This window comes from Crotalus tigris, unplaced genomic scaffold (assembly GCF_016545835.1).
Source record: "Crotalus tigris isolate CLP2741 ecotype Arizona unplaced genomic scaffold, ASM1654583v1 scf7180000017968.19369539983:2297261, whole genome shotgun sequence".
In the NCBI taxonomy this organism is placed as follows: domain Eukaryota; kingdom Metazoa; phylum Chordata; class Lepidosauria; order Squamata; family Viperidae; genus Crotalus; species Crotalus tigris.
Genome location: NW_024096750.1, coordinates 85,318 through 98,023, shown reverse-complemented (window position 1 = coordinate 98,023; position 12,706 = coordinate 85,318). Strand labels below are relative to the sequence as shown.

The 12,706-nt window shown below is 41.3% G+C and overlaps 1 protein-coding gene across 1 annotated transcript in view; it reads right to left on the bottom strand.

Annotated features, from left to right (window-relative positions):
- Positions 1-12,706, bottom strand: part of LOC120308928 (catenin alpha-3-like) — a gene marked incomplete at its 5' end in the record, with an annotated part of 213,393 nt that overhangs the window by 122,015 nt on the left and 78,672 nt on the right. The gene's annotated exons all lie outside the window — the stretch shown is intronic.

The following is a 12,706-nucleotide window of genomic DNA, read 5'->3' as shown; positions in this document are numbered from 1 at the left end:
TCTCCAATTAAATGGCAATGAACAGAAAAGATGCAGAGAAAAAAAATCCCCCTTGGAAAGTTCAGAGTGCCACTACCAGTAGGAATATGTTATTAAGATAATACACAGTGAAAGTTAAATACAAGTTTCCCATTGAGTCCAAGATAAGGAAAGAGATACTTCTGGCTCGCAGACCAGAAACAGATTAATCTCAAATTAATTAAACTATCGTAGGCTGTCATATCGCGTCATGCCATGTGTGATGTCCTATAAAACTAAGAGCACAGTGTGCTAAACCTATGCCAGGTAAACATGAAGCTTAGCAAAATAGTTTTTGGAGGATTGAAGGTATGCTGAGATTGCAATCAACATTGCAGGAAACATTTACTTAGGAATTAATCCCATAAAAGTAGATTCATTTTTTAAAATAAATCTGCAAAAGATTGAACTGCATATTACTGTAGAGCAGGGGTCTTCAAACTTGGCCCTTTTATGACTTGTGGACTTCAACTCCCAGAATTCCTCAAACAGGCACATTGGCTGAGGAATTCTGGGAGTTGAAGTCCACAAGTTATAAAAGGGCCAAGTTTGAAAACCCCTGCAGTAGATTAATAGATATAAATTTCAGTATTTATGAGATCATTCAGGGGAAATGCCACAAGCATATAACTAAATGAACATTACTTAATAGACATAGAATCATAGGGTTGGAAGGAATCTTGGAGGGCTTCTACTCCAATCCTCTGACCCGGGCAGGAGAACTTATTGCATCCCAGGCAAATGAATGTCCAGTTTTTTTCTTGAAAAACTCCAATGATGGAGCACCCAAAACCCTGGGAGGTAAGCTATTCCATTGACAGTCATTGTTGGTGTCAGGAAATTTCTCCTTAGTTCCAGGTTGGATCTTCTCTTCAATGAGCTTCCACACACTGCTTCTTTTCCTGCCTTCAGGCTCTTTGGAGAATAAATTGCCCCTCTCCTTCCTGTGATAGTTGCTCTGTTAGAGTGTACATAGTCTTATTTCATGAGGAGTAAACCCAGGAATAAACACAATAAACAGTGGTCTATATTAAATGGTGATTTATCTTACACTATCTACAATAACATACACCAGGAACAATATACATACACGTGCTAATACAGCAGGAGCCAACATACCACAGTTACAGCAGGAAACGGAAGAGAGAGAACACACAAGCAGAGCCTTCCCTTTATACAAAGGCTCTTAAAGAGACACAGACCCTGCTGAGTCATTCCCATCATTACATCTTACATTACATAATCTGGTTAGCTGATAAATCAATATCTTGATATGCTCAAATACAGGAAGGTGGTTAACATGTCACCTTAATCCTTCTCTGTGGTAGGCTAGACATACCTGGTTCCCTTAACTATTCATCACACTTTTTAGCCACTAGACCTTTATCATCTTTGTTGCTCTTCTCTGCACACCTTCTAGGGTCTCAGCATCTTTTTTGATGCTGGATGCAGTATTCCAAGTATTATCTCATGAGTATAGTACAAAGCAGCACTATCACTTCTCGTGATCCTGATGCAGAGAGATCTTGATCTGTTGATGCAGCCTAGGAATGCATTGGCTTTTGGGGCAGCTGCAGCACACTGCTGGCTCATACTTAAGTGGTTGTTCACTAGGACACAACAATATGTCCCATAGTTACTACTATTGAGCCAGGTACCACATATAGCATATCTGTGCATTTGGTTTTTCTTGTCTAAGTGCAGGATCTTAATTTTCTCACCACTAAACTGTATTTTATTAGACATCATTCCTTAGGGATGAGTATACTGTCAACGCTGCAAATATTGTATATTCTTGCTTTTGACAATATGTAGAATTGTCTGGTAATTATGGGGTTAATACAGAGCAGAAGGGGGGTTGGGGGTAAAGCCTTGGAAAGAAAGAGGAAGAAAACCTTTGACCTTCACATTAATTGGATAATATGAGATATGACGGCTAATTTAGGGAGGGAACATGCTGATAATTTAACTGCTCAGAGGAAGAGAACTTAGATCCTAGCATCCCTCCATTGTGCCTGTGCTGACATTTTGTAACAATAAAAGACTTTTAGGAAAATAAATGCCTGGAAGTTCTTTGGAATGTTTCATTAGGCAGAACCACAACATATACAACTTTTATTCTAAATAGGAAGTCACATAAGGCAGCTCCCATTCTTTTTCAGATGAGAGACAGTCCCTGAGCATTCCATGTTATCTGCCTGTGCCAGATTCAAATGCTTTAATATTTTGGCATGGTTTCAATATATTAATGAATTTGGTGCACAGAAAATAAAACTTTATGGAAGCTGATTGCAAAGAGATTTTCAGGATCATTTCATGTAACCACACTAGACTTATGCTGTAATTATTCAAAATTTCTATGAAACCTTTTAGCTATTGTTAGAATGAAGACATGAATGCACACCATGAAAAAGATGAACTTTTCTGCATAATGGGATAAATGAAAGAGAATTTCTCATCATATTTTGAATTGCACAAAAGAAAAATTTGATGGATGAACCAAAAATACACATGAAAGCCTTGGAGTATAGATACAAAATGCATCTAATACATGAATGTATTCTCCTACTCTTTTTTGAACTTGTCAAGTGGTAACTTCCAGAATGTACATTTACACATTTTGAGTAATCTTAATTAAGCTAATTCAGCGTTTAGAGTCTTAAAAAAGCAGTATACAATTTATAGAAAATAGAAGATAATTTAATTACCCATTTTATATATAAAGATGGATTGATGAAATTATATTCCTTCAGAAAATATGTCTAGATGCAATAATTCCATTTTAGTTTTCTTTTAAGTTTATTTTCAAAAGCCTTACTGCTGATGTACAAAACACCTATACAAGGTGTAATAAATTCAACAATGATCCCCATTCAAACTTTATGAATATTTTGGGTTAATAAAACAAAAATGGCATAATCGAAGCATACATACATTGAAGTTATTTTTCAACTAAATGCTTAACACGAAGAGGGAAAACATTTATTGCACTTCTCATATCCCTTTCATTTTAATGTAAATTATATTGAAGCAAATGAGCATCTAAAGTCGTGCCACATGCAAGGTATCCATAAATCAGTAAGAACGCCAGTAAACTTACTTTACAGTAATTTTCATTTAAGAACGGTAAAATGAGAACTGCTGCTTTTGCCATTCTCCTTCAGGTTTCTTTCTTTTTTAAAAAAAATCCTGCTTAAAATTCACTGCTTTTGCCCCAAGCCCCTGCAAATAGAAGGTTTTGAATCTAGGTTTAATAAACAACAACCCTGTATCTCTCGCATGTCAAAAGACTTTTGAAAATAAAAATCAATTTATAATATGGTTGATCACATGAATTTAATTTCCCCCAAAAAATAATGGGGGGAGGAGAAAGGAGTGATGGGGGGGCAGGGAGGATTATACTTAAGCTTCAATGTAGTTTGGTGGATTGCCTTTCAATTTCCAGGGTAGCAAGCCAATCTTAAAAATATCCCATCCCCTTCCTTGCATTCCCTTCCACAAATTGTGCAAAAGAATGTGGTTCTTTAAATCAGGGCTTTTCAACACTTTCACCCATTGTACCACTTTCAGAATATGGCAATATCCGAGTACCACCAGTCGCCTAGCAAGGTGTCAAAAACTTGATGACCCCCCCCAAAAAAGGAAAAAAGTGATAAAGTACAGGTAGACCTCAACTTATAACAGTTCACTTAGTGACTGTTCGAACTTATAATAGTACTGAAAAAAGTGCCCCCCGTTGGGCAGGCAGGCAGCTGAGCAAGACACCTGCCTGCCTGCCTGACAGCGCTCTTCCTCCTGTCCGAGGTTTTCATTGTTGTGAGCATTTCCGGTGAGGATTGGTCATGGGGGTGGGGTGGGGGTTGTTTGGTTTTTATTCCCCATGTGCTGGGTGGTTGCAGCAGGTTTTGGTCACTTCACATGACCCTGGGACACTGTGACCGTCATAAATATGAATCAGTTGCCAAGCATCTGAATGTAAATCACAAGACCCTGGAGATGCTGCAACAATCCAGCTGATCGGCGCTTCTTCTGGGCTCAGCAGAAGCACCAGGATCAGCACCGAGCTCCAGCTGGAGCCTGGCGCTGATCCTGGCACTTCCACTGAGCCCTGACAGCCCCGAAGAAGCACCAATCAGCTGGAAAGCAGCACTGATCCTTGCGCTTCCGCTGAGCCCTAACAGCCCTAAGCTTCAGCCATCTCTCGCTCAGGCTTGTGCAGTGCTACCATTGGTTCAGTTCATTCCCCTCCCCCGCTACCACTTTTCTAGGATGGTCGCGTACCACCTGCCAGGTGCCAATGTACCACAGGTGATACCCGTACCACTGGTTGAAAAGCCCTGCTTTAAATTACCAAATGCAAATCCAGAAAAGCAGCAGGGTACAATGTGGTGCGTCCTCTACACAGATCGAGAAAACTGAAAGAAAATATGCAGGGGACATGGGGAAGCAATCAAGAAAGGGAAGAAGAAAAATATGCCCTTTGCAGACGCATGTCAAAAAAAAAAAGGCTAAATGTTCTCCCACCACTTCAGGATCTCGATTGCTTCACTTCATCCTGACAGAGTGAGACATGTTAGAGTTAGACAAAAGACCCTATAAACTGAAGATCATTGTTTTTGTAACTGCTCTGTGATATGAAAAGTTCCCTAAATAATAACCTAGGACAGGGGTCCCCAACTTTGGCAACTTTAAGACCTGAGGACTTCAACTCCCAGAATTCCCCAGCCAGCATGGCTGGCTGGGGAATTCTGGGAGTTAAAGTCCACAAGATCTTAAAGTTGCCAAGGTTGGGGACCCCCTGACCTAGAGCATAAGCGCACAATAAAAGTGTATCTATGTTGTGCTATTTTGGTATCTACAGGAACAAAATTAGATGTATCATAAGTCAAATAACCTCTCATCTACCATTTAATAATCCAGGCCAGAATCCTGGTTGCTCATTCTGCATGATAATGTTAACATCTGAGATTTCACCAAGTTCAAGGCCTGAAGGACAGTAACCTAGAGATATAGGTTCAACAAAAGAACATTTCTCCATTCGTTGAAATAAATTATGTCACCAGCATTGCTTTGAAGTCTTCTGGAGACCTTTCAAAGGGTATAAAACCATTTGTGGAAAAATGCTACACTGAATTCCTCCTGTGCCTCTACAATTTCACAGCTTGAGCTCCTGTGCTGTTGCTTCCAAGATAGCTTGGTGCTCCTCTGCCAACAGGCTCATCAATCATATCCTAATAGGTCTCATTAGCACCCGCAGACACAGTCAATACCTGTGCAAAGTTGAAGGGCTACTTGTTCATTGGTGAGCACCTGCTCCCATAATTGATGCATTACTGTGCAGAATGAAAAGTGCTTTTTTGGAGAATTATGAGGAGGAGTTAAACCGAGCAAAAAATGATTATTTCACAGAAACCAACTAATAGCAGCCGTGGCTTTTTCTGATGCTTCTGGCTGGGACTGTCAACATTTCTTTGTACAGACAATTCATATTTTTTCAGAAGGAAATTAGAAGAAGCCTCTGGGATTGTAGAGGGAAAGGAGAAATTTAAAAGTAACAAAATAAATTTTCATAATTTTTCATTATTTATTGGTGCAATCTGTATACTCAATCTGCTGCTGTTTCATACTGTTAAAGAAGTTGGGCAGACTGATAAACCAGACCAATGCAACATTCTGGAAGTTGGTGGCACATGGTTTGGGGTGATGATGTTTGCTCCAGATTTAGGTGAACTGAAGAAAGTATCTGTGGTGGTTCCCAAGCTTCACTTCAAGGAGGATTATCCTTAAATTGGAATTAAATTGTTGCGCAACTGTAAAAAAAGAAAATAAGATTTCCCAATCTTGTATCTTTCATCTAAATTGGAATACTACACATATCATTTTCAGCCAGAAAATGAAGTGGTCACTTCTAATGGTGAAGTTTATATTATGGCAGGAGAGGGAGAGAGGGACATGATATAGGTCTGGCTAGCTACCTTTCTATTTATTCTCACACAATCATCAAAGAGTGGGCTTGATCTTAAACAATTGTACGAGCTCTTTGGAAGCAAGGATAGTAATAGCAATAGGACTTAGACTTATATACCACCCTATCATGCTTTACAGCAATCTCTGGGTGATTTGCAATGTCAGTTTATTACCCCCAACAATCTGGGTCCTCTTTTTACCAACCTCAGAAAATTGGAAGGCTTGACCCAGTCAGGACGAACTGCTGGCAGTGGGCAGAGTTTGTCTGCGAAACTGCATTCTAACCACTGCACACTCTGGGAGTGATTCAAAAGAGGCCTGCACTATAGAAAGGTCTCACTTTGATCTTTTGCTAGACCCTCTGTGACCCCCATCATTTCAGAAATATTTCCTTACCAGATTCCTTAATGCCTTCAACAACGGCAGAACTTCTGATATGCTAGATAAGTTCAGCAAGATACTCAAAGATGTATCTGCCTTGAAAGTATCCTATGTTGAAGTATAGCACAGTCAAACACCAGGAATTGACCACAGGAAAGGGTTTGTGGCATTTTGTATTATGTCACAAAATGCTTTATGTTTTTCTATTATATTTTTTTTTATAAAATTTAATTCCTTGGGAGCTATGAGTTATTTTGGAGGCAATCTGTAAATCAGCCCATCTGAGGTACCTTGGTTGAAAGTTTTGCCCTGTGATGCACCTCTTTGCCCAGTTAAAGATTATGCAGGATATACTACTGGTGCAAACACGAAGTAGTAATCATCAGGAGGAGATACGGTGAGAGGCCTATTGCGAGGAAAGGAGGGCAAGGAAGTGACAGGTCCTGCTTCCTTTCAGGTTGCAGCCTAATTAAAGAAGTCAATGTGACAGAGATGGTGGTCCCTGAACCTATTGATCTGATGTGATATCCTGGAGACCAAGCCACCTCAAGTGAGGAAATCCACTCCTCTATTTTTATTTGCCAGGCTACTCTGTGCTACGAGGTGTCAACTGTCCCACTGGGTTAAACAACAAAAGAAACTCCTGGGACATTTTTTTTACCAAGATATAACTTTATTGAAAATGTATGTATTCCATTATTGGTTGCTTCTCCTGCTTCAGGGCCCAGATACGAGCTTCTGCATGCTAACATGCAGAACACTAACCACTTCGAAGCACTCTCTTCCAGGTTGACCCCAATGGTATGCCATATTGTCTGGGTACATCGCTCCATAACGCTCTATCTGATGCCAGTCTTGAGCAAGGAAATGGACTAGGCAGTTTGGGTGTCCATTGAAAGGGGCCATGGGAGGGGTGTCTGGCGCTCTTCCCATATCAGGACAAATCCCTGGGCAGAATACCGACTGCTGCCACCTATGCAGGTGCTGGGATTCTGGCTGTGGCTGCTGGTGCTGGGGCCCTGACTGCAACCAGGGCTACCAGTGCCACCAGCTGCAATGGAAAAGGAGTGGTGAAGCCCGCTGTCACTGCCACCTGACCATAGTTGCCGGTGCTTTCAACACATGTTGGATGACAATTAGAAGAAACTATCCAATCAAAAAATTGCTGATTGCTACCATGAAATAATAAAATTTTAAAACTTCTTTGGCCATGCCCTGCAAACTGCTTGATCCATGATCCCTAGCCACAAGGGAAGAAAAATCTTGTGGTAGCTAAGATGTCACATTTTTCAGCATTGCTACCTTCAATCACTATTTTTTTCCTACTAAGTGGGGATGGGTAAGAATTTTGGGGTCCTGGGAGTTGGAAAATCCACAAAGATGTGAGGAGAGATGAACTGCAGATACTGGTCGCTCCCTCCAGCCCCAAGAATGAAAAACACCTGACAAACAGAGGTTTTGCTTCTCTGTCCTCTCTGCAGGGCACATGGCCTCTAACCAGAGTCATAGATGCTGATGAAATGTCTTTTCTCAATGGATTCTAGGGGGAGTCTTGTTAGATATAAAATAAAATCAAACTTTTGCCTATTTCATCCAAAGCAATCTCTCTGCTTTTCCAGAGGTCCTGCACTCATCCTCAAATATTAAATTAATCCCTGGTTTCTTTTCATCCCACCCACCTCAAAGCTGCTGGCCTGAATACTGAAGCACATTCAATTTCATGTCTTGAAAAGAGACTGTGATAGCCTCAAGGCATCTCTTATATTCTGGACTTGAGAAAAACAGAATAATTACCATTGTGCTCAAGATCAGCCTCACATCTTGTCTGAGGGCTCCCTCACTGACCCCGCTGCCTTTGATGCGCCCAGGCAGGCTTTGACAGTGGCAGCACGGGGGCTGTGTTCAGTACCAGCTGCCTTCAAACCACCATTTGAACTTCTGAGTGTTGCCCAGGAGCCCACGAGCATGGCAGTGATTCTTTGGGGAGGCCTCCGACTGCTGGGGCCTTGTGCTGATTCCAAGCCTGAGACAGCTTTTTTATTCCTCACAAATGCACACTGCAAGAGCCAATATAGCAAGAATTATAAAGCAAAACAAAACTTTCATATCTCTCACACTTGAGATGGGGCAACTTTATAAATATAAGGTGACCAACTGTCCTCCTTTAGGGAGGACAGTCCTCCTTTTTTAAGTTCTGTCCTCCCTCGAAAAGTGTCCTCCTACATGTCCTCCTTTTCGATATTTGAAAACTAATCTGCAGGGCTTTTTTCCCCCCTCATAGAACACTCAGAATGACGTTCCGGCACCTTTTTGATGTTTTTTTTTCAACTTTTGCATGAGTTGTGCTACTCCAGCTATTGGCTTTCGAAAGCCAATAGGAATTGCTGCTGAGCGCGCCAAAACACCTGGCTAGCAAACTTTGCATATGCAAGTTGTCTGTATTATTGTTGCAATGAATAAAATGTTTCTTTTATTTACAATATTTTTTCTTCAATTTATTTGTGTCCTCCTTTTCATTGTAAAAAAGTTGGTCACGTTAATAAATATGGACTCCAAATTTCTCCAGCCTTTTTCCAGATAGTTTATATTATATTCTCTCACTTCAGTGGTGGGATTCAAATATCTGAACTCTGGTTCTCTGCGTGGATGACTGGGCCTCCGAGGCCTAGAATGGACTTCCAGAAGTGACATCCATGCATTTCCTATGGGCTGTTCTAGGAACGGACTTTCGGAAGTGACATCCATGCACTTCTGGTGGCCGTTCTAGGCCAGGGAGGCCTCCACCAGGCCTAGAACAGACTTCCGGAAGTGGCATCCACGCACTTCCGATGGGCTGTTCTAGGCCTGGGAGGCCTCCTCCAGGCCTCCAAGGCCTAGAATGGACTTCCAGAAGCAGCATGGGTTCAACTGGTTCTCCGAACTCAACAAAAGTTCGTTATCAGTTCTACCGAACTGGTGCAAACCGGCTGAATCCCATCACTGTCTCACTCTCTCCCCAATTGTATGTGTGAGTATGTATGCATATGTGTGTGTACACATACACAACTTGATTTAAAATGGGTTCAGTTTTCTTTTATGTAATCTACACAATGATTTCTGTCCTCTATCTCAATCTTAGCAATTACTGAAAAAGCTGGCAGCAATTGATGCCTAAGCTGGAATCATAAAGAAGAACTCAATGGTTATAACAGCAATGTATGCACTTTAAGACACTTCTATTATTTTCTAGACAGCATTCTTGGCAGCTTTATTGACAGTGTTTTATTAAGCAAATGATTTCTATAAATTATGAAGTAAGAAAAAGCTTTTATTTTCAGTTAAAAGATTGACTAATTTTGCTTTATGTTTTGAAATAATTAAATCTAAATAAAAACATAAACATTGGGGCTAATGCAGACAAAAATTATGAGGATTGGCATTCACGTTGGCAAGTTTTCAGGAAGCACTGCCAGATCTGCAGTGCCCCACTATTCTTATACCTTTATGTCACCTGCAAGATTCCTTCCCAAACCACCCAGGGCAGGTATAGCCTGCATGTTGCCAAAATCTCTGCTTGCATCCATTTTATCTACCTCTTTTGGTAACCAGATGTAGCCATTCCTATAACTAGCAGCGTGTTGTGCCTTTCTACTAAAAGTCCTCATGCTTTCTTTAAAAAGACCCAAATGGTCCAATTTGTTCTTGCCTCAGTGAAAAGAGCATTTGAGGCTGTCCAATCTGACCTTATGCTGAAGCTGCAGGCCTGAAGGAAAGAGAGAGATTTTGACATCATGCTGATGCCCCCCTACCTAAGAACTTGATCCAGGTGCCAAATGGTCTGATGCTGCCCAGTTGGACGCAATGGAAAAGCTTAGTTTCCTGTTCATAAACTGTCAAGTGCTTTCTTAAATATTGTTTTCTGTGTAGAAACCATGGAGTCAACCTTTAACAGACAAGTCTTATTTCTCAACAGGAAGGTTGCCCATTGATGCATTTTAGTTCGTGGGTTTACTACCCTTCAACTCCTGCTGACTCTCCAGTGATAGCCTCTCTCTCTCTTAGGTCTGCTTGCTGTGTACCAGCCCTATTTCTCTTGAACAGAAAATATCTTTAGTGACTTCCCATTCTATTTTAAATAATCCCCAGACAACCCTCATGAGTAAATATGCATTAAGTTATATGTTAAGTTCTGTCCTATACATTCAACTATTTAGGGCAGTGGTGGCGAACCTATGGCATGCGTGCCAGAGGCGGCACTCAGAGCCCTCTCTGTGGGCATGCACGCCATCACCCCAGCCTCACCACCCCCGTGGCCCCCTCCTCACCAGCAGCCTCCAGAGGAGAGTCGCCCAAGGTGCAGCCTGCGCGGAGCAGCACAGCCAAGGACATGGCAACCGGGCAACGAGCACAAGACTCCACCCTCGCACCCCATTGCATGCAGATGATGCTGCGGGGCGCGGACAAACGGCGTAGCCGCCATGATGTTGCTGGGCTGCCTGGGCGATCTGCTGTGGCAGGTCATGGAGGCGGTGGGTGGCCCTGCAGGCAGGAGAGGCGGGGCGGGGCAGGGGCAAGGCGGTTTTTGGGCACTCGGTCTCTAAAAAGTTTGCCATCACTGATTTAGGGGATATTTGATGCAGAATTGATTAGAGACTTGGCAATCTAGTAATTTGGAATATGGGATATGGACCTACCATTATGCAGGATGAGGACTTCACCACAGGAAAATTAGGTTGAGGGGTTGGGACAAAAAATACACTAGGTTTTGTTTTTGTGTTTTTGCTCTCAGGGAAAAGGAAAGGGTAGTCCAGGGGCAAAATAATTTGGTTGTCCTTGCACAGTGAGAGAACAGTATGACATTTATTTACAGCAAATATCTTGGAGATTTTTCCCTTTGATGTTTCTATCCATCTTCCTCTTCAATTCTGGATGCTGGTTGACAACCATCACCATCACCACAGCCTTCTAGCCAAGGTTCTTTTTGTAAGCAATGTCACTGTTTGAGAAGGTTTGGTGAAGCTGTGTGTTTGTATGAGTGTTTATGTGTGTGTGTAAAAAGGCACTGTTGTCAATAAAAAATATGTGACACTGTCTCTAAGTTATGGAATAGGCCAGGACCCTCAATGGGAAATGTCAAAAAAATCAAGATAGCAGCCATGACAACATGAGTGAGGCCCGGCATATATGCATAAATCTAAAAATGTGGTCAGAGCTTAAATTGTGTGGTCATAGCTGCCATCTTGATTTTTTTGACACCCACTACCTGCTGTGGATGTCCTGGACTGAACTGAGATATAAAATAGTTTTGAGAAAGTACTTACGTAGTTTATTTCCTTTTGAATTTCTTATTGAAATCTTGTTATTAGATATAGAGTTAGAAATCATTACATTCTTTCACTCAGGACTGTTTTATACCATCAGATGCTAAAGCATAAAGCATAGCTATTTCTTTTTGTGAGTAGACTAAAGGAACATTTTTTTCATTAGCTAGTTCTTTGCAGTATAATTTGTATCAGAAACTAAGATCACAGATTACATCTAAAGGGAGAACATTTGCCCAGTTCATGGTAAAACACAAATATCTCTTTCTCTTTTTCAGTCACTTTTGTACTGTAGCTGCAGGAGAAAAGAAAATGTAAAGTAATGCAAAACAGAGATGCTTGACAGAAATTGGCAACAGATTTACCTTTTTCTCCTTCAACTGTGCAAATAATTATTAAACTGATGGTCTGTGAGTCACTTTTTTGTCATATTAGTAATCCTTTCTGTGCTTCCTGCATTGATATTATTTTAGTTCCTCTTAAGCATAACATAGCTAGAAAATCTTTAAAAGAAAGCACACACCTCTCTATCAGTAGTCCTTACGCTGAAATCTGTTATTCATATGTTACTTTTCATCAAGTGCAAAGAGTTTTCCGGAAACCATCTGGCCCTTCAAACTCCATGCTGTGAATGGGTTTAAGAGATTATCAGGTCCCTGTGTTTATGTGGTTCATCTCCTGTTTATTTAAGAAGACCATCCTGTTTCCATTCACTAACTACTGAGCTAGTGGTAGCTACTTCTCTTTCTAACTTAAGAATTCTTATCTTGGTTCCAAGAGTTCCATATTTTTTCTGGTTTCTGTGCTTTACACAATGGTTCTGAACAGTGGTGGAATTCAAATACCTGAACAACAGGTTCTCTTATTCAATGCAGGCCTGGCCTCCAGGCCTAGAACAGACTTCCGGAAGTGGCATCCATGCACTTCCAGCAGGCCGTTCTAGGCCTGAGAGGCCACCTCCAGGCCTCCAAGTCCTCGAACAGACTTCCAGAAGTGCCATCCATACACTTCCGGCAGGCCATTCTAGGCCTGGGAGGCCA